This window comes from Equus caballus, chromosome 22 (genome assembly GCF_041296265.1).
Source record: "Equus caballus isolate H_3958 breed thoroughbred chromosome 22, TB-T2T, whole genome shotgun sequence".
Classification (NCBI taxonomy): domain Eukaryota; kingdom Metazoa; phylum Chordata; class Mammalia; order Perissodactyla; family Equidae; genus Equus; species Equus caballus.
In genome coordinates, this window is record NC_091705.1 from 508,614 (window position 1) to 532,285 (window position 23,672).

General features: G+C 36.9%; 2 long non-coding RNA genes across 2 annotated transcripts in view; one reads left to right on the forward strand and one right to left on the reverse strand.

Annotated features, from left to right (window-relative positions):
• The window catches only part of LOC111767608 (uncharacterized), a 160,940-nt gene that overhangs the window by 89,810 nt on the left and 47,458 nt on the right, over window positions 1–23,672 (forward strand). The gene's annotated exons all lie outside the window — the stretch shown is intronic.
• Window positions 13,285–20,568, reverse strand: LOC138920037 (uncharacterized). Its single transcript, XR_011430637.1, has 3 exons — window positions 20,437–20,568; window positions 20,166–20,318; window positions 13,285–14,736 (listed from the first exon to the last, which is right to left on the reverse strand). It is a non-coding gene; the product is annotated as an uncharacterized lncRNA (long non-coding RNA).

Here is a 23,672-nt window from a genome sequence, read left to right on the forward strand (position 1 = left end):
TTTTTTTTTTAAAGACTTTATTTTTCCTTTTTCTCCCCAAAGTCCCTGGTACATAGTTGTATATTTTTAGTTGTGGGTCCTTCTAGTTGTGGTATGTGGGATGCCGCCTCAGCATAGCTTGATGAGCGGTGCCATGTCTGCGCCCAGGATCTGAACCAGTGAAACCCTGGGCCGCTGAAGCGGAACACGCAAACTTAACCGCTCAACCATGGGGCTGACCCCTATTTGGGGTCTTTTGTTGCCCCATATCTTTATTCTATTTCCGTGAAGAATGTCATTGGGATTCTGATTGGGATTGCCATGAATCTGTAGATTGCTGTAAGTAATATGCACATTTTAACTATTTTTATTCTTTCAATCCATGTGCATGAAATATCTTTGCATTTCTTTATGTCATCATCAATTTCTTTCTATAATATCATTTAGTTTTCATTGTATAGGGCTTTCACCTCCTTGGTTAAATTTATTCCTAGGTATTTTATTCTTTTTGTTGTGATTGTAAATGGGATTGTATTCTTGCGTTCTCTTTCTGTTAGTTCATTATTAGAGGATAGAAATGGAACTGATTTTTGTAAGTTGATTTTGTGCCCTGCAACTTAGCCCTGGTTCTGGATTGCTCCCAATGGTTCTGATGGATTCTTTAGGGGTTTCTATATATAGATCATGTTGTCTGCCAACAGTGAGAGTTTCAGTTCCTCTGTGCCAATTTGGATACATTTATTTTCTTTTCTTGCCTAATTGCTCTTGCCAAAACCTCCAGTACCAAGCTGAATAAGAGTGCCAAGAGTGGGCACTCCTGGCTTGTTCCTATTCTCACAGGGATGGCTTTAGCTTTTCCCCATTGAGTATGATATTGGCTGTGGGTTTGTCATATAGGGCCTTTATTGTGTTGAGGTACTTTCCCTCTATACCCATTTTATTGAGAGTTTTTATCATAAATGGATGTTGGATCTTGTCAAATGCTGTCTCTGCATCTATTGAGATGATGGTGTGGTTTTTATTCCTTCTTTTGTTAATGTGGTGTATTACATTGATTGATTTGTGACTGTTGAACCATCCCTGTGTCCCTGGTTAAATCCCAGTAGATCATCTTGTACGATCCTTTTAATGTATTGCTGTATTCGGTTTGCCAATATTTTGTTGAGGATTTTTGCATCTCTGTTCATCAGTGATATGGCTTGTAACTTTCTTTGTGTTGTCCTTGTCTGGCTTTGGTATCAGGGTGATGTTGGCCTGGGAGAATGGGTTGGGAAATGTTGTGTCTTCAATTTTTTCGAATAGTTTGAGAAAGATAGGTGTTAAATCTTCTTTGAATGTTTGATAGAATTCTCAAGAGAAGCCATCTGGTCTTGGACTTTTATTTTTGGGAGATTTGGATTACTATTTCCATCTCTTTACTTATGATTGGTCTATTCAGATCTCTATTTTTTCTTGATTCGGTCTTGGCAGGTTGTATGAGACTAAGAATTTATCCATTTCTTCTGGATTGTCTGATTTGTTGGTATATAGTTTTTTATTTTCTTGTAATACTTTCTATTTCTGTGGTGTCCATTTTAATTTCTCCTCTTTCAGTTCTAATTTTACTTACTTGAGTTTTCTCTTTTTTTCTTAGTAAGTCTGGCTAAGGGTTTGTCAGTTTTTTTATCTGCTCAAAGAACCAGCTCTTAGTTTCATTGATCCTTTCTACTGTCTTTCTGGTTTCTGTTTCTTTTATTTCTGCTCTAATTTTTATTTCCCTCCTGCTGCCTTTTGGCTTCGTTTGTTCTTCTTTTTCTAGTTCTGTTAGGTGTAGGTTAAGATTACTTTTTGAGATTTTTCTTTTTTGTTAAGGTAGGTTTATGTTGCTATGAATTTCCCTTTTAGGACCACTTTTTTTAATTTTTATTTTTAAATTTTTCTCCCTAAAGCCCCCCGGTACATAGTTGTATATTCTTCGTTGTGGGTCCTTCCAGTTGTGGTATGTGGGACGCCGCCTCAGTGTGGTTTGATGAGCAGTGCCATGTCCGCGCCCAGGATTTGAACTGACGAAACAGTGGGCTGCCTGCAGCGGAGCACGGGAACTTAACCACTCGGCCACGGGGCCAGCCCCCCTTTTAAGACCACTTTTGCTGCATCCCATTTGAACTTTTATGGTGTGTTTTCATTTTCATTTGTCTTCAGATATTTTTTCATTTCTCCTTTATTTTCTTCATTGATCCATTGGTGGTTCAGTAGCATCTTGTTTAGTCTCCACATATTTATCACTTTCCCAGCTTTTTTCTTGTAGTAGAGTTCTAGTTCATAGCAGTATGTTTGGAAAAGATGTTTGATATGATTTCAGTCTTCTTAAATTTATTGAGACTTGCCTTATTTCCAAACATATGGTCTATATTTGAGAATGTACGATGTGCACTTGAGAAGAATGTGTATTCTGTTGTTTATGGATGGTGTGTTCTGTATATATCTGTTAAGTCCACTTGGTCTAGTTTTTCATTTAATTCCACTATTTCCTTCTTGACTTTTTGTCTGGATGGTCTATGCATTGATCTAAGTGGGGGGTTGAGGTCCCCTACTATTATTGTGTTGCTGTCAATTTCTTTCTTTAGGTCCGTTGATACTTGCTCTATATACTTTGGTGCTCCTGTGGCAGGTGCATATATATTTACAACTGTTATGTCCTCTTTGTGAAGTGTCCTTTTTATCATTATACTGCCCCTCCTTGTCTCTCATTGCCTTTTTTATCTTGAAATCTACTTTGTCTGATATAAGTATGGCAATCCCTGCTTTCTTTTGTTTGCCATTAGCTTGGAGTATCGTCTTCTCTCCCTTCCCTCTGAGCCCGTTTTTGTCTTTGGAGCTGAGATGTGTTTCCTGCAGGCAGCATATTGTTAGGTCTTGTTTTTTAATCCATCCAGCCACTCTGTGTCTTTTGTTGGGGAATTCAGTCCATTTATATTTAGAGTGATTATTGATATATGAGGGCTTAATACTGCCTTTTTATCACTTGTTTTCTGGTTGTTCTGTATTTCTCTTGTTTCTTGTCCTGTGTATTTCTCAGTATTTATTATTTGTGTCTCTGTCCTGACTTTTTTCTTCCTGCTTTTTCTCCCTCAACCTCCCAAGTACATAGTTGTATATTTTAGTTGTGGGTCCTGTCCTGACTTTTTATTTAGTGGTTACCATGAGGTTTGTATTAATGATCTCGTAGATGAGATACTCCATTTTCTGGTAGCCTCTTATCACCATTAGCCTAATCTGGTTCCATCTCTTTCCTCTTCCCTGTCTAAGTTATTGTTGTCACAAATTACTCCATTTTGTGAAATGAAGTGCTTATAATTATTTTTGATGCTTTCCTTCCCTTTATCTTTAATGTTATGATGAGGTGTTTGCTAACCTGTTCTGATAGCTGTAATTTTCTGATTTTATCTGTCTCTTTGTCTTCTTGCTCAAGGCTTTGTACACCCTTTCTTTTTTTCCCCAGGTATGAGGACCTTCTTGTTCATTTCTTGTAATGGGGGTGGGGGGGGTCTTGCCATGATACACTCTCTCAGCTTTTGTTTATCTGGGGAAGTTTTCATTTCTCGATCGTATCCAAAGGACATTTTCACTGGACAGAATAATCTTGGCTGAAAGTTTTTGTCTTCAGTATTTTGAATTTATCATTCTACTCTCTCCTGGCTCGTAGGTTTCCACTAAAAATCCACTGAAACCCTGATAGGGGTTCCTTTGTAGGTTATTTTCTTCTGCCTTGCTGCCCTTAATATTTTTTCTTTGTCATTGACTTTTGCCAGTTTTACTAATATATACCTTGGAGAAGTTCTTTTTATATTAATGTAATTAGGAGTTCTATTAGCTTCTTTTACTTGTAATTCCAGCTGCTTCCCCAGGTTTGGGAAGTTCTTGGCTATTATTTCTTTGAACAAGCTCTCTGCTCCATTCTACCTCTCTTCTTCCTCTGGAATACCTATAATCCTTATGTTGCATTTCCTAATTGAGTCAGAAATTTCTCAGAGAATTTCTTCATTTCTTTTAGTCTCTCTCCACCTCTGCCTGAAGGATTTCTGTATTTCTGCCCTCTAAATTACTAATTATTTCCTCCATAATATCAGCTCTGTGTTTTAAGGATTCCATATTTTTTTCATCTCATTCATTGTATTCTTCATCTCCAGCATTTCTGATGTTTTTTTTTTTTAGTTTCAATCTCTTTCGTAAGGAATTCCCTCTGCTCATTAATTTTATTCCTAAGTTCATTGAACTGTCTGAATTTTCTTGTAACTTGTTGAGTTTCTTTATGATAACTATTTTGAGTGAATTATCTGTCATTTAGAGTGTAAATTTCTTTGGCTCAGGATTGGTTTCTGGGTACTTGTCATTTTCCTTCTGGTCTGGCATATTAAGTTTTTTCATGTTGTTTGATGGGGTGGACTTTTGGTGTCGCATAGTGGTAGTATCTGGTTGTAGATTCCACCTGCCACCACTGGGGCGGGGGTCAGGAGCTGTGTTTTCTGAGCCTGCCACAACCCGTCTGTTGTGCCCATCCATTGGAAGCTGTGCCAAAAGGGCTTTCTGCATTTTGCTGCCACTGCTTTACACAGGTAGGTACAGGCACTCTGGTTGGGATCCTCCGCTCTGGCCAACTGGCTAAGCTGATGAACCAGGTGATATGGGGGCCAAGGGGCACCTTCTTTCCCACCTGTGCTCCTTGCTCTGCACTCATTGGCTGCCTGCCTTGGCTGCTCAGCTTGGTGAGGGCAGCCCTGTGGTTGCTTACCCACCTTGGTGTGGAGCATTCCTGCAGAGGGCTGCCTTTTCCCCCTTCTCCTCTCAGAGTCAGCACCAGCTGTCACACGAGGGCCCATGTCCTAGATCACTGCCACTGGGGAGGGAGAGGAGATCCACTTACCTTCTTCCATTGCCTCCTGGGGTTCCAGCACCCCCACCTTTAGACATATGGCTATGTGGATCTCTCAGATGTCTGTTGTGTTGTGTGAGTCTCCCCTATTGGTTTATGAATGTCCTTTTCATTACATCTTAGGGGGAGAGACTAAGGGAAGAGCTTACTCTGCCATCATGCTGATGTCATTCCTCAATAGTTTTTGTGAGGATAGAATGAAATGATATGTATAAAGTATATGCCATATAATAAGCGTGAGTTGTTGGTTTATAAAGAAAATGTAGAAATAGAAGGATTTATTATAAAACATGTGAATTTGGGGCTGGCCCCGTGGCCAAGTGGTTAAGTTCGTGCGCTCTGCTGCAGGTGGCCCAGTGTTTCGTTGGTTCGAATCCTGGGCGTGGATATCTCACTGCTCCTCAAGCAGTGAGGCAGCGTCCCATATGCCACAACTGGAAGGACCCACAACCAAGAATATACAACTATGTACTGGGGGGCTTTGGGGAGAAAAAGGAAAAAATAAAATCTTAAAAAAACAAAAAAAATGTAAATTCCATCCTAACGTTGCTATCCTAATATTTAATAATTTTTGTCATTAGATTTCCCCTCTTTTAACAAGAATCATAAGAAAACAAATTTATCATCCAAATGAGTTTATACGAATATACACATATTCATATACCAAATGGAATTTGCTACTGGATTAAAACATCTTTGCTATACAGAGGTTCATTTACAAAGCATGCTCTTTGATAATGGCCTGGTGCCATGTGGAATTTTAATCATTTTTTTCCAGTCTGTGAAAAACTTCCACTGCTCCTTTGTGGGCCACAGGAGCACCTGCAATGCATGTGTCCATTCAGTCTTTAAATATTTATTGAGAACATACTATATGCTAGGCACTGTATGAGGTGCTGGAGAGTCAGTAGTCTATAATACAAGTTCCCTGCTGTCATGCAGTGTATATTCTAGTTGAAGAAACAGACAAGAAATGAGAAAGAAAATTTTCAAATAGTGATAAATACTAGGAGGAAAATAAAACAAGGTGACATGATAATATATTGGGGAGGAAGGAGGTGATTAAATTGTATAGGCAAGGCAGGCTCAGAGGAGATGATTTTGAGCTGATATCTGAATGACAAGAGGGAGCTAGATACATAAAGCATAGAGTGACAAGCATACCAGGCAGAGGTAACACCACGTGCAAAGCCCCTGAGGTGGAAATGACTTAGCTTTATGAATTCCTAAGTAACTTGCATATAAATCCACTCAGTTTATTATTTGCTAGATGAGCTCACCATTTGAAAGAAAATGCTGTTGATTCCTTTTTTTTTAAAGATTGGTGCCTGAGCTAACAGCTGTTGCCAATATATATTTTTTTCTGCTTTTTCTCCCCAAATCCCCCCAGTTCATAGCTGCATATTTTAGTTGTGAGTCCTTCTAGTTGTAGCATGTGGGATGCTGCCTCAGCACAGCCTGAGGAGTGGTGCCATGTCCACGCCCAGGATCCAAACCGGTGAAACCCTGGGCTGCCAAAGCGGAGCGTGTGAACTTAACCACTCGGCCATGGGGCCAGCCCCTGCTGATTCCTTTTTAAAATGATTTCAAAATTCTAATGCAGTAGTTCTAACACTATCATGTGTGTAAGAATAACCTGAAGAGTTTGCTAAAATATAGATCATGATGTAAAAAAGCTGAACTTGTAAAAACAGAGAGTAGAATGGTGGTTACCAGAGGCTGGGGGTTGGGAGAAGTGGAGATATGTTGTTTAAGGGTACAAACTTGGAGCTAGTAGACAAGTAAGTCCTGGAGAGCCAATGAACAGCATAGTGATTACAGACAATACTGCATTATAAACTTCCAAGTTGCTAAGAGACCAGATCTTAATTGTTCCCACCACAAAGAAGAAATGATAATTATGTGAACTGATAGAGGTGATAGCTAACACTATGGTGGTAGTCATATTGCAATTTATCAACATGTTGTATACCTTAAACTTATATGTTATATATCAATTATATTTCAAAGAAAAAAAACCCAATTTCCTGGGTTACATCCCTAGAGATTCTGATTCAGTAGGTCGGGTGAGGCCCACAGATTTGCATTTGTAACAAACTCATGGGTGATGCCAGTGCTGCTAATCTGAGGACCATACTTTGAGAACTACTGCTTTAACAAATCTATTTTGTGAGTTTAGTATCCATTTGCTAAAAGTAAAGCATGCCAATCTTTTCTTTCATGTAAAAAGTGAACTTATTTGGCATGCTCATCATCTGAAATTAATTTTTGTAACTGTAGTGGAAAAGTTCATGAAATGTGAAAGATAAAAAAAGACCATAAATATTTCATGTTGAATTCTTAGCATCTATAATTGTATGAGTTTAATTTCAATATAACCATTAGTGAAGAGTTAACAGTTTCATTTGGAGAGGATTTCAAGGATTATTTTTTAAATGCTGAAAGGAATTTAAATGATAGAGTACTTAAAGATTTTATAAAATTATTTTTGTTTCTTGACTGAGAGATCACATAAATAGAAATTTGTACATTAAATCCTGATAATCTGGAGAATATGAGAAGGTCGTACTTCCCATCAACTGTGCGATTCATGAGGATACGCATGGAAAAGAGATGGAGAAAGGTAGAGCTCAAAGCATTCTGGTCAGCAGGGAGCCTGGCTGCTGCAGTCACACAGACTGTATGACGAATGTCAAAGAAGCCGATGTGCTCCTGTCCCTAGCAGTTGTTCCCAGGAAGGGAATTTATAAGAATATTGTTTGTTCCTTGGGCATCATGACCTTAGCGGCACCAGGGATGGTATATGAATGGTGATACTAAGAACAGCCAACAGTTACCCAGCACTTTCCACATTCCATTGCTCTAAATGTTTTATGTGATTAACTGATGTAACCCCCAGAACACATCTATGGGGTAGATAGTGACAACATCTCCATTTTATAGACAAGAAAATGAGTAATTTAGGTTACCAGGCACTAAGCAGAAAAGCTGAGATTAAAACCTAGACAATTTGTGTTCAGTCTGATCTGTTAAAACATTTTACTGTATACTGCTTCATATTTGGAGAAGAATCCTGAAATCAAAGGTTTTCAGGATTTGTGTCTATACCTCAGGTTAAAATGAGGTATCTGATTCTTTTTCTGCACACCATTCAAGTTATTACACAGGAATTCCACAATGTCTTCTTTTTTGTTTTTTTGGCGAGGAAGATTGATCATGAGCTAACATCTGTTGCCAAGCTTCCTCTTTTTGCTTGAGGAAGACTGTCGCTGAGCTAACATCCATGCCAGTCTTCCTCTATTTTGTATGTGGGATGCCTCCATAGCATGGCTTCATGAGGGTGTGTAGGTCTGTGCCCAGGATCTGAACCTGTGAACCCTGGGCCGCCAAAGCGGAGTGTGTGAACTTAACCACTGCGCCACTGGCTGGGCCCATAATGTCTATTTTTTAATCTTTCTGCCTGGGTCTGACAGGACAACATTCCAAATGAGGACCAAGAGAGGAAGACTGTTGGAGTATTCACTGCAGAGAAAAGTTTTTTACCATTTCCTAGTGTGTGATCCTGGGCCCATCACCAAAATGTTCTGAACTTAAGTTTTAGTATCCATAAAAGGATGACAACGTTTACCCCACAGGATTAGGCAACTGAATGAGGACTTTTCTGGCCACTGATACAGATGTATATACTAGTCAGGTGTCCAGGTGGGTGGACACTTTATGATAATTTATAGGATTTTTGCCTTACCTGCTGATGAGAATCTTTGGTTAAGATGCAACTTCATTGAAAGACTTTGAATGGCCGTGGATCTAGTGTCTTCAGAGGATCTCCTTGGGCTCTTTGTATGGTTGGGCTTGGGATGGCACACCCTAACTATGGAGAAAGTCTAGTGGCTGCCCAGATCAAACAGTAATGTAATGCTTGTAGTGAAAGCTGCTGTTGGAGCAGAGTGACAGTGGAGAGCAACAGAGTTCCAGGATGAATGTCAACTGTTCATCCAGCAGGTGTTTCATTTTCATTTACAAAGCAATAACCAAAAATAATTTTTGTCAACCTAATATAATGGTTCATGTCAATGTCTGCTTCTGAGAACGACCAGAAATAATATTTCAAGAATTCCTAAGCATTTCATTTCAAAGTTTTATGTTTGGAGTAATTCCTTGGAACAATTTTTAGGCATTATAATTTTTTTTTGATGAGGAAGATTGGCCCTGAGATAAATCTGTTGTCAATCTTCCTCTTTCTGCTTGAGGAATATGTCTTTGAACCAACCTCTATGCCAGTTTTCTTCTTTTTTTTTGTATGTGGGATGCTTCCACAGCATGGCTTGATGAGCAGTGTGTAGGTCATGCCTGGGATCTGAACCCATGAACCCTGGGCCGCTGAAATGCAGTGTGCGAACTTAACCATTATGTGACCAGGCTGGTCCCTATAAAATATTTTTCAAAGATAGTTGTGTTTACCTTTGCTCAAAAGAGGGAAAATATCATTAAAATGAGTAGGCCTGCATAAATATATAGAGGTAGGTAATCTTTGTAGATGCTTTTACTGTGTAACCTAGATCCTAAAATCTAAGGAAGAGATGTAGAGAAAATAAAAAGTGCAAGGGAGATATATGAGTAATGAATTGTCTTAACTTTTATTTGATTATTTTCATTTACAGTTCTGGCACTGACACTTTTTTTAAAAAAAGATTTTCATTTTATGTAAAGATTGAACTTCAATAAAATAACTTAAAAAACATTTACATATACATCACTAAATCTCCATACAATATACAATACTTTTGATACAGCTATAGGCTAGAATGACTTTGAAGGAAATAATATTCATAATTTTTAAGAGATATCCCATATGTCACGTGTGGGAATAAATATTTATATTGAATTTGCCAAGACATGTGAAGTGTTAAACACTATGTAACATGCACCTAGAAATTAAAATATATATTTTGAAAACATTTTAAAAGCATAAAACTGTGTTTTGATTTAATCTAGATGTACATTAGCGCTTCTAAATAGAAATTTGAACATTTATTACAAATAAGAGATACTATAACATCAAGTGAGATATAGTCCAAAAGCCGCTAGGAACCAGTTTGGACATGTAGAATATAAATTTCTACTTTGGCTAGAGTTAAATCTCATCTTTTTTAACCTTCAAATAAGATGGAATGATGTTAAATTTGCTAACATTTTAAAACTTTACAAAATACTGGTTTTTATTTTTGAGTACTTGTAAGCTGTATTTCTTTTTCTCATTTATACTGATGTGACAAAATCAAACACATGAACTTAACTGTCTAAAATAAAAATCTGAATATTACTGCTAAATGAAAGTAAGTATTTAACATTCCAGAGACCAAATCACTCAAGTGCAACAGACTGTTTTATACATACAAAGTAAAGTTTTATAGGAATTACACTGTTTTACACTCACAAGCAAATTATGAGGATAAAATTCATGTACTTCTGAACGTCATTAATACTCTTAGGAACTATCTTTCTGATGTATATAGGCAGACAAAAATTTCCTTCTCTAGGAGACAATATATAAGAGAGTTGGTAGCAGTTAGCTGTTTGGCATTTTAAAATGATTACCCTTTCTAGAAAATAGCAATACTGCTCACCCAGAAGAACTGAATGTACTGATAATTGATACGCTGCTACAACCTAAATCACTTCATCAAATTAGCTTAACATTACTGTACATGAGGCTAAGACAACTGATAGAAAAGGACAGAAAATAGGATATTAATGTTAATCCAGAGAACACCTCTGAGTCTTTTATAGGCAGCAGCTACACATGAGCTGTAAATTTTATCCACAATTTAATATGTTTTGCTATAAAGCACAAATTATGAATTCTCTGCTTCTGACCTGTTATGTCATTCTTTTATTCATAGTTAGTGCAAAGGTCTGAAATTGGTAATTTAAAACTTGTCCCAATAACTGTATAAATCTGAGTTGTTATGTGCTTAGTATAATTTAAGATTTTATAACTAGGAGAATGGTAAAAAAAAAAAATATGATTATAACAAAACATCTCATTAATTTTATTGTTCTTAATTACTATGCCAATGAAATAAAATCAAAAGAATCCTCCCACTCCCCTCACTGTATTACAGTATTTAATGACACTGATAAAGTTTATAAATTGAGACTCTCTTAGGTAACATATGGATAGTATTTTCTAGACTGTCCTCCCCCAGGATCTGTGGATTATTACAATACATTTCAATTTTACTTTCTGTGTAAAAGCAAAAGGGTAAGTTGTCAACTTACATTTTTCCTCTTCATTCTTCCTCTGGATAACTGATTTTGAAATTATAGTAAACAATTTATAAATTCTTTGCTTTAATGGATTTACCATTTTAGAGTGAATAACTTAAAAAATAATGTTTAGACATATACTAAAATCTGGTTCAGTGGTAAAATAAAATTATGAAAAAGCACTTGATAGCATTACTTTCACAGCATTTTCCATCAGGGAACTAACTACCGCATATGACTGGGAACAAAATTCAAATGGAAATACTACATTTTAAGTCTAATTTTAATTTAGATCTTTAGATACATATTAAAAATCATGTCTTGGATAATTATTGACTAAGGTGCAACCATCAAAATTATTAGGAATGTTTATATTGAAGAAAAATATTAATACCAAATGTGTAAAACCTATGTGACATCACATTCAGCCTTGTGTGTTCAGATGCAGATGAAATGTTATATTCTCTTAAGTCTAGTGCAGATCTCATCAGCCATCCAGGCTAAGCCTCAATAGGGGTGATGACCTCCTTCACTAAATTTCCCTCTGTTGAATCTGCAGCATGTTTAGAAGGAAACCTATAATTTCAGTTAAAAGCATGATGCTTAATGTGCTTTAATATGGTAAGTCAAATATAACACATATAAACAAATCGTCCTATAAAATATGTATTTCATGATGTTTCGGAATGAAAACGGAATGTTTTCAAGTTGATAGTGGTAGCCAAAGACTCTGAGAACTTAAAAGGTGCGTAATATAAAAAAGCCTGCAAAATTCAAACATTCAATTTTTAATATACTATAAATGTTCACTGAATCTAAAAATAATACCCTAATTTTATAAGGTGCCTTTTCAAGTAGTTATTTGTTTTTAAAAAATTATAAATAATTCTTATAACTATGCCTCTCTGTCTTGTACTTCAAAGATATGGAATATTATCTATCTTTATCATTATATAAATAACAAATAGTCCTTTAAAGAAGTCGAGGAGAATAGGGGAGGAGAGCTGTGGCTGATTTTCCCTGTTATGTGCATTTATGGATGGAGAGTTGCAAACACCATTTGCTTACGTCGGGGAGAACAGGCCATGTTCTGCTTTAGGAAATAATAAGAGTCGAGTTGCTCCTTTAATAAAGTTACTGTGCATTCAGCCCAGCTGAGTATGTAAGCATATAGTTAAGGCTATATATACAATAAAGAGAAGAATTGAGGCAATTACTTGGATAAATCAGAAACATAAATTTTTAAAGAGGGCACTTTATTGGTCTAAATATTTTTTCTCCCCATCATATTCTGATTTTACCACACAGTAGCTTGTTTTCCACTTCACTTGATCTGTGAGAAATATTACACAGATAAGAAATTTCTTACGGGGTAAGAAATATCAATAGAATAATAATTTTCTCCATTAAATCTCATCTGCTTTTCTGGGAAAAATTAATATTACTATCCCCTTATAAATCAATTGTCAAAGCACCTAATTGAAGGAAAAAATAATATTTTTTATTACATGACATGACCAAAGGGAGAAAACTTTTTTGGCTGAAGGATTTTTAGGCCAGTAAAGTGACCGTTTAAACACGTATCATACCCCTGGATGCTGAGAGAATGAACCTTCTTGGCTACATTCTCAGCTTTGATAACTGTGATAGGAACAAGCCAGACTTTAAGAGAAGAACAAAACATCTTGGAGACTGGCAGAAACACATTGAATTTAGAGACAGCCACCTTTTCATTCCAAAAAGTACCTTATTTAATGTTTAGAGCCATGTTAACATGCACCAAACTTATGTGTTCCTAACTGGCCACAGGTGAGTCATTCATATTTTCACTGGAACTAATAAGTAATTTATGAATAATTTTGTACATACTATATAATTCTTAATATAAGAGCAAAAATTAGAGTTCCTTGATGAATGAGCATAAAAACCAATGAACACTTTGAAAAGACATTGTAGGCATGTGGTAAGTCAACATTTCTTAAAGTTATGTGCTGTATGAGAACCAGCAATCTGTTCCAATAGATAATCCCAATTTTTAGACAAGAAGGAAAAAACCCAAGCCAACCATGAGAAAAAAGGAAACACTCTCAGACAAATCTATGTATCTTTTTTTTTTTTTTTTTGGTAAATTGTCAGGGAAAACAAGACAGGGTGTGCAAAAATAAAAACTGGTTTATGTTCTTAGAGTAAAAAAAGACAAAGTACTATTAGGTAATAAAATGTGACAATTCCATTAGGAAGAGTTAATAAGTTAAGAAAAACATAAGTCCCACTCTTTAACTGAACAAACATCAATAACAGCAGGATTATTTCTGTCACTGATTTTCTTCCTTTATTGTTTGAGAAATTTGATTAAAAGAGGGGGGGAAAATAGTCTGCTAGCAGCTATTTAACACAAATGAAGGCACAAATAGGACTCCAGAGTTGACTATTGCAGGTGTGGTGAATATCAGGTGATTCTGGCATGAACAAAAACTGAGCCTGAAGTACAGTTGAAGATGTAGCTCTATTTTGTGTTGAAGTTGCATACCTAAGTGACTAACTCGATCAGGGGTCCAGAAAAATCTTTTCTTTCTTACTTTCTAGTAATAAAATATACTTATCAAAACTTGTTAGCTTATCTGTGCAAATGTATACTTATCACTGCTGCAAAAAAATATGTATGAAAATAAACCCTAAAAGACCTGCTTTTCATAATGTTCAAAATAGCCTGTACATGGTCAGTTTCTGAAGAACTCTCAAGAGCTGAATTGGAGAGAGAAACCAAATATGGAATCCAAAGGAGATAAGGACAGCTGTGCCCTTGTAGCAGGCACTTTCGAATCTGTTGATGAAAGCTTAAAGGGAATTTACTTTCTAATAGCTGATCACAGATAAGCTACTTGTCCTTAGGAAAATTTAGGGCCAATAGGCCATGTTTTGACAGAAAACTCCCTTGGATCATATCCCAGAATCCTTCTTTATAAGTATATCATACATATTATGATTTGGCTAGATCAGCACTGACTCAACTGCCACTAATAATTATATATGGTCTTAGGAAAAAAGGATACCACTGAAGTCACTGGATACAGTATTCATTTTAGACTACCTCAGGAAGGAATTGCACATATTTGCTCAATAATTATTAGTTTAAAATCTCCGTAAATATTTTTTTACATTTCTTCTTGTGAAAAAAACAATGTCATCATGGTTGTCTCTTCCTCCTAATCAAATATTCTAGAATATGAAGTCATTCCAAACTAGACTGTGGAAAGAACCAGATTAGAAGCAGGGCAGTGAGGTCATCCATTGCTGCTCTTCTCCCCCAAGTTTGTTTAAATGACTAAATATATCAGCAGCTGAAATTTATTCCACATCAGAAGCATCGTTGTCAGAAAGATGATAGTTACTTCCCTTCACCCGAATATATTCACTGTATCTCCCTTCATCAGAATCTGAAGCGCCACATGTACATAGCCTGTTGTCAAAGAGTGATTCAATTTCCTCTAATTTTTTCCCTTTGGTCTCAGGAAGACAGCCATAGATGAAAAGGAGTCCCACGGCAGCGAATCCAGCATAAAGGAAGAAGGCTCCTGCAATGGAAAATAATACGTATGTATAAATACACATAGATATACTTAGTCTATATAAATATGGTCTATATATAGAGAGAGAGGGGCCTAGGTTAGAAACAGTCCTTGATTTTGACTTTCCTTTCTGGTCAGTCATGCATAACTGTGGTATGAAATGGAACCAAAAATTACTGCCAGCCTGGTTTACTCTAATTGTTCTAATCCTGTGAATATAATGTAATTTGCCTTTCTAAACTTGTAAGGCCAAACTCAAGAAGAATGATAGACCAGGTTCAGATGTAACTTCTGCTTTGCAGTCTTTTCTCATGTGGCTGGATAGAGATAACTTTTCTCTATGTGCTTTCACAGCACTTTGCTGAGGCCTCCTATCATAATAACCAAGAAATATTATAATTATGTGCATGTATTATTTGTCTTGTCTACTAGACTGGAGGCACTTTGAGGGAGAAATTCCTTTCTCATTTATCTAGTATTTCCAGAACCCACATACAATGATGACACTGCTGAACTCATGACTCACTGGAGTACATGGCAACTCTATCCTTCTGGTCTCTCATTCCAAAAGTCTGATAGTCAACCTTGACTTTTCTCTCACTCTCCTGCCCAGTATCCAATCTGCTGGTTAGTCCTGTTGGATCTGCCTTCAAATATAATCTGAAGATGACCACTTCTCCTCATTCCGCTGATGTCTGTGATCTGACAGCCATCCTCCCGCATCTGCACTGCTGCAGTGGTCTCCTAACTAGTCTCCTTGTTCCTTCTCTTAGATCCTTATAGTTGTCCTCTTTTTCTTTTGGTGCAGAGCACTTATCACCATCTGACATACTATAAAGCTTACTAATTTGTTTTATTTTCCTCCTCCAGAATGTAAGCTCCATGAGGTCAGAGAATTTTGTTCTGCTGTAAGACTATGCATGTCAATGCAGCACAACCACAAAGACATAATTACTACCTGGTTGTGTTTTCCAAGTGTCAATTCAGCAAGCCAAGATGGATGAGATATATGAGTATGTGACTTGAGCATGTTCTTACATATTTCCAAGATGGCCTTTCCTTATATAGTCCAATTCCCAATTTAAATATAAGAACCTATGCTTTCACTTTCGATGGATGGAAACAACTAACTATAATGGAGTCCTTGCCTAATTTTAGGCCTTTGGTCCAGACCATCGTGTATATGAGATGGGGGAAGGAAGATGACAAACTAATGGGACAAAGGCTGGAGAAAGGATATCAGATTGGGAGTTGGAAAATCTGGATTTCAATCTTGCTATGTGACTTCTAAATAGTCACTTAACCTCTTCTCTGGCCCTCAGTTTCCTGATTCAGCAAAATAAGATGGTTTCTCAGCTATGATTTAAGTTTATAATTCTATAAATTTTACAACCCAAATCAGGACCAGGTTTTGGAGAGATGGTTATGAGATGCTTGAGAGAGAGACATCCTCTTCTGTTTCAGTAGCAAAAGTGGTCTTAAGGGCAGAGTCTATGGCTTGTTTGTCTGTGGGTTCCCTAGTACAGAGCCTGACACACTGGAGCGTCTAGAGAATGAATGTGCTCTTGTTGACTGCCAGATGGAATATATTGAGTAACAGATCTGAAATAAAGGGCTAAACTAGACAACATAAAGCTTGACTTTCAAATATGTCTTTAAGATGAATAGCATAGCAATTAAAGAACTGAATTAACATTTCTCAGTTCTGCTGAATCATTACAGAATAGGAAAGACATTATTAAGACTACATTCTTAAAGACATACGTATAAATAACCATTTCAGGAATATACACAGAAACATTTCTTGGGAAGGCTCAGGGAAAACTACAGAGGAAAAATGCTGCTCAATTGGCCACCCAAAAGAATCTGCTCTCTGGAATGAGGAGCCGTGAGAAAACAGAAGGGAAATAGAGATAAATTATGAGAAATTAGAAAAAATATTAAAGAGTTGACTAAATCAAGACATAGTTTGTTAGATTAAGTCATCAGAAGCCATACAATCTTAAGGAGCTGGACTTGTATAAATCAAATTCTCTTTAATAAAAACACAACTCTATTTACAAATATAGGTCTCATTTATTTCATTTGTTTGGTTCACATTGAATACTTACTACAAACATACATTTTTTTATGTCTTATACTTGGTAAATAACCAAAAAATAATACTAGGTAATCTGGGATGCGTGGCTGAGTGTTACAGTGAAAGGAAGGCACCATGGCTCTGTAGAGTCTGACAATCACAAAGCAACCCAGGCTGAATCCTTGGGCAGTTTCTTAAATTCTCTTGACCTTAGTTTCCTGATTTAATGGAGAAAATAATTCCTGCCTTGCCAAACTGCAAGAATAAAATAATGTATGTTACATGCCTGTTAGAATTTGGATGTTAGCTGCTCAAAAAAGTGATAGACAGAATAATCAAATTCTACTAAATGAGTAGGGAACACAACAGATGCTTTCAGAGATAGAGTGGAACAAGGTTGGTATGACCAATAAATTGGGAATGTTTTCATCAAAAAGGTGATACTGACAAGCTAGCTTTTGGAGAATGTGGGAGTTTCAAGAAAAAAATGAAAGGAGATGAAGTCCTGTGATCTGTTTACAGATAAGCAAAGTTGTGGAGGCAAGAACAGAATTGGAATCTTTAGCAGAGAGGAACAAAGAAAGGATCATAATCATGATGATGAGAAACAGAAAAAAAAAAGTGCAACTGGTATAACATTTTAGACTAAACCAGGCTGCTAAACTCCAAAAACTCTAACAGAGCAAACCTAGTTTGGCTTTATAAAATGTAGTATTGAGGAAATATTCATCACAATTCACAATTTAGGAAGAGAGGCATGATCAGAAGTAACAAATCAAATCTGTTAGTGCTAAACTCGTACAGTTAAAACCAACTAGATGGGTTAGGAAGATTCTTGAATGCCGTGCAGCTTCTTGCTTGTGACCCAGATTCCCAAGCCAAATAACATCAGGGAAATTCTATTAAAATACAAGACCCTTTTATTAAATCTGAGGAATCTAAAGCAAGCAAACGCCAAAGCTAAGTGGGCTTCTCTGGTGAGACCTGTGGTTAAGCCACAGAGGTGTGGGCAGGCCCGGAGGCTGTGACCTACTGCATGTAACGGGCAGGTCAATTATGTAACTCACTTTCTTAATTATTCCCCCCTCAGAATGAAAATGGAAAAAATGTCTGTCAGGATTGTTAAACAGTGCAGATACTCCTCAGCTTTATTCGGAAGGAAATAAATCTTATTAGAGTCCTACATTAAGTTTCAGATTAAGACAGGTATTTAATTGAATTATGCAAAATGAGGAATCAAAGACCATGTTTGATTAAATTTCAATACCTCAACCCAGGAACTTTGATCTAATGCTCTCCAAAGGATCACTTTAGTCACACATGCTATACATAAAATGGTATACTGGTGACAGTTTAATGATAATTTTTAGTAATATTACAAAACATTACTGGATGGGGTCCAAGGCAGACCTGTCTAAGCAGTATAGTTTATGAAGGAATCAAAATCTGAGGTCTTACAAAACAAAAAAAGAAGGAAATAGAAAGACATGGATATTTCCAGAGAAATACATCATTATGGTATATATTCATAAATTAGGAATAGAAACATATACCTTACATAAATCAGTAACATGTAGATTAAAATGTACATCAAAAAAAAACAGGGAAAAAATGAACCTGAACTGAAATATTGTTCCAGTACTAGAAAGCAGTAGACCTAATGGACTGACCGGTGCACTGACATGATAGAAGCTTGGCTTAGTAACAAAGCAAAAAGCTTCTTCTAATGGGATATTTTTGAAAGAAGTCTGGCTAGGCCCTATTTAAATTTTACTTCTGTTGCCTCATGTTTTTCTGGCAGTATAAATTCAAGAAAGAGGAGCTTTGCTATCAGAAGTCTTGCCAAGTAGACTATTATTTGGTCTATGAATTTCTATAAAAAATGCTTCCTCAGGATGTTAGTCTATATTTAGGTCTTAAATGTGTTCTCAGGAATCAGCAAATATGGGTAAATATTTATTGTGCTCATACTCATGGTGTCAGGAAGATAACTTTATGAATTTATGTAAAAGTTTTAATTGCCAAGTGGGATAAAGCTGAACATACTGAATATATATCCAGTTTAAAATGCCAGTGCATTTCCTTTCCAAGAAAATAAGTATTTCTAAATGTTCTAAATGGTGGTTGGGAGAGAGAAGAGTTTATATAGATAATACTCAGTAGATAAATAGTATTAAATAAAAGTAAATACCAATTCAGCATGTTCAGAAGAGAGGAGGAATACATTTTTATAATGTTTCCTTTATTCATCACTCATCTACAAAATTCATCTGCATGTGTATTCATTTGACAAACACTTCTGAGTGCTTATCAAGTGAATGGCACACCCTGGAAGGCACTGGGAATTTAATGGTGAACAAGGCGTAGTACTTGCCTGAGCTCATGGGACTTATGGTCCAGCAGTAAGGGGAGAGGGGCTGTCAAACGAACCTGTTATTGCAAAAAGGAATCATGAGTGCTTAGATCATGGGGTGGGGTGAGATGAAGGGAGGTGAGTGATAGGGGAGGGGATCAGAGGATGGCCTAAGCAGCAGGCATTCCATATACAGCATAGAGGCTTAGGGGGTTAGAGTGAAAACCTCATATTTCATCAATTTAGAATCCAATCACAATCTATAAACTTATACAGACAATGAAGAAATCATCTTGCTAAAAAAAGAAAGACATTTCATTTTGGTAAAAATGGACTTGAAGTACCTTCCCAAAGTTTTTTCCTAATTCAGCCACTTCCCAATATTGTTTTCTTTGAGTTATGGCCTCCACACCTTTTCACTTGAACTCTTCTGTTATGTTTACAGTTTTGGCAGTGGTAAGTGCCATTCTCAGTGGACACTGAAATGCACATGCCGTGGCCTGAATGGCGTAGATGATACAGTGGAAGGCATAACTCCCAGCATGACATTTGGGGGAGCTACTTTCAGCCCTACCCTGATTCTGCTCTTGGACAGGACTCCATCCCTGTCGTGGGACATCTTCAAGCATTAGCCCTAGACTTCCTGCCTACCTCTTTCTACCATTCTCTGTTGTTTGTGCTTCTTCATTAAACTAGCAGCTCTGCTGTGAAGATTTCCAACTGGCGAGATAGCTGGGAAATGTTTGGGTTGGGAGAGTGGGTGGGTGGGTGAAGGCTATGAAGCGCTGAGGGACAAGAAGCAGTGCTCCTCAGGAAGGGAGAATTCCTCTTCTTTTTTTCCAGGTCCATTTCCAAGGACTTTGGGGAACAAGAAAGCCACACAGAGATATTTATAACAGCAAAAATATAACCATCTAGTCTTTTCAATCACAAATGATAGCATATCTAAAAACAGTAGGAAAAATAAAAATGAAACTATAGCTGGAAAAAATACTCTCTTACCATAGTATGTGAGATACTCTGCTGTGTGTAAAAATGTCAATGAAACCAGAACGTTGAAAATCCAGTTTATTCCAGATGAACATGCGTTTCCTGTACTTCTTGCCCAAAGGGGATATATTTCAGAATTCACAGTCCAAGGCATTGGTCCCATTCCTGAGAAATACAAAAGTAAAAATTTCAGTAAAGTAGTATGTAAGGAATTTTAAAAAGAGTAGCTTGTCTCCTCTAAAAAGAGACAATTTAATTAACACAACAATAGCCTTTGGTTTACCAGGTGCGAAGAAAACAAGATATAAAATAAGGCCCAGAAGTGCAGTCCAGGAGTACGGAGTAGGGCAGAAATTGTAAGCCCAGAATACTTCTTCTGTTTTGAATTTGGTTTCATTTTCACACCTGAAAAATAATGCAATATAAATATTAACTTAGTGTTTTAGGGTATAGTTGCAGAAATTCAATGTGATCATTTAGGATGTATTTGGAAGTTCCTTAATATCATTAAGGAAAAGGGTCCAAGATGTTTTTCTTGAAAAAGAAAGTTAAGATTTAAATATACAGTATTAAATATGCAAGCTCACATAGAACTTTTTAGAGCTGAATATAATTCAAGAGCAACACAAAGAAATACATTGTACATACAACTCAATAGAAAAAAACCTGATTAAAAAATGGGCAGAGGCTCTGAATAGATTTTTTTTTTTAAAAGATTGGCACCTGAATTAACATTTGTTGCCAATCTTGTTTTTTTTCTTCTTCTTCTTCTCCCCGAAGCCCTCCCAGTACATAGCTCTATATTCTAGTTGTTGAATAGACATTTTTCAAAAGAAGACACACAGATTGCCAATAGGCACATGAAGAAGTGCTCCACATCACTAATCATCAGGGAAATGCAAATCAAAACCACAATGAGAAATCACTTCACATATGTTAGACTGGCTAGCATCAAAAAGAGAAGAGATAAGTGTTGAGAAGGATGTGGAGAAAAGGGAACCCTTGTGCACTGTTGGTGGAAATGTAAATTGGTTCAGCCTCTGTGGAAAACAGAATGGAGGTTCCTCAAAAAATTTAAAATAGAACTACCATCTGATCCAGCAATTTTACTTATATTTACCCAAAGAAAACAAGAACACTAACTTAAAAAGATATCTACTCTCATGTTCATTGTGGCATTATTTACAATAGTGAAGACACGGAATCAACCTAACTGTCCATCAGTGGATGAATGGATAAAGAAAAATGTATATATACACAATGGAATATTATTCAGCCTTAAAAAAGGAAATCTTGCCATTTGAGACAACAGAGACAGACCTTGAGTGCGTTATGCTAAGCGAAATAAGTCTGGCCAAGAAAGATAAATAAGGTATGATCTCACTTGAATGTGTGATTTTGTTTAAAATAACAAAACAATCTTACAGATACAGAGAACAGGTTGTTCATTATGGGAAGGGGGTTGGGGGTGGTGGTGGTGGGGTGAAATGGGTCAAAAGGCCCAAACTTCCAGTTATAGAAGAAATAAGTCCTGAGGATTTAATATACAGCATGGTCACTATAGTTAATAATATTGTATTGCATATTTGAAAGTTGCTAAGAGAGTAAATCTTAAAAGTTCCCATCGTAAGAAAAAAAAATCTGTATATATGGTGACAGATGTTAGCTAGACTTATTGTGGTGATCATTTCACAATATATCCAAATATTAAATCATGTTGTACACCTGAAACTAATATCATGTTATATGCCAATTCTCAAAAAAAAAATATTGTGTTTCATAGCATTTTTCATACAAGTCCGACACGATTTCCAGTTAGTCCTTGAAAGCTGCAGTAACACTTTTAGACCACTGAGAGTCAGTATGTTGTAGAAAGACTAGATTTTGCAGTCAGGACAAGACTCAAATTTCAGAACCAGCTTTTTCTTATCTGTAAAATAGGGATAATGCCTTACAAGTAATGTTAAGGATTAGAAGGGTCCTGTAAAGAGGTGATAGGGTAGATGAGGGCAGAGAACAATGCTTATATCTTATTCCAGCCAACCCTTTCCTTTTCTGCTGTGCATCCTTGCTTACTTCTCTATCAGTCACTCCTTGCTGTTTGCCTCCTAGTTCAACGGTGGAGCAAAGTCTTCTATGGTCTTAGATGGATTGTCAGGTTGAACTTCCAATTCTTTACCTTAATTGAAATCTGAATTGCACCTCAAGATACACTCAGCCTCAAAAACATTCTTATCCCTTCTTGTTATTTTAGACTGTTGTTCTGCCTCCATCAACCTCTGTTTTTGAACCTTGACATCCAAGCCCTATCCTTATTGCTGTGTCTATGACCTCCATCACAACACCCTACCTGTCTTGATGATTTGGGTGCCTGGTCAGTCATCTTCTCCACCCGCTCTCATCCTTTGCCACGTTCATCGATTTTTACTTCTAGCCCATCTAATACCGTGGCTTGATACTTCCTCATTTAACCTCTGAAAACGCAGACAGGGCACTTCATAATTTGCTTGATCTGAAACTATTTTACTTTAAGTTCTCAAACACAGAGTATTCCTTTTCTGATTACAAGCACTTTATTTCCTCATTTCTGATAACTTGCTCCACACCCAAATCACAGTGTTTAGATTCTAAACTCCTCTTAGTATTCATTCACCTCATCGCTCAGCTTAGTCCATGCCAATACTGTCTTCTCTCGCCTCTAGAATCCATCTTTCTTTCCTCCATCCTTGTCTGCCATTCTCACCATTTCAGTTCCTAACCCTGTGCAGCACCATTAACTTCCTTCAATAACCACTTTTCAGAAGCTGGGCAAAACTGTGAAACCATGCTGCTGGGTTCTATGAAAAGTTCATGCTATTTCTTCTCAGTTGGGTCCCTAATTATGGTTCTTTATTTTTATCCCTTATGGTCTTCTCTACTGAATTCTTGGCTTATAGCAGAGTAGGCATTCAATAAATTTTGTCAACTATTGCCTCAATTAATTAAAATATTTCTTACTGTCCTCTAGCCTTGAATCTTTCCCTCTGCTTTCTAGGTACTAAGACCTTGGCTACTTTCAATTTGAATGCCCTCACTTTTTCTCTACTGAACCTTTACTTTTCTATATTTTCTTTCAGCGTTTCTCCTACCTCCAATGGTAACATGTCTCTTGCCCTTTCTAAGGACTGCCATTCCTGCATCTCATTCTCCTGCATCTCATTCTCCTGCTGTCTCCTCTGGGGTCATGTTCTATCAGTAGTCTGTTCTCTTTCTGCCATCTTTAGTTCCTTCCTACTAGACCCTTCTTTTTACAACACAAAAGATCACTTCTACTCGAATGTTCAACCCCTCTCATATTACTACTACTAGCTTGTTTGAAATTACAGACAAATTTATCCTAGTGAGCTCTACATCCTCACTACCCACTCTTTCCTTCACAGCCCTGCTCCCCTATCCACCCAGATGCCAGCTGACTCTTACTCAGGCTGTTTTCCGAATCTGCTCACCCAAAAGTCCTCAATGACCTCCTGATCCCCAAAT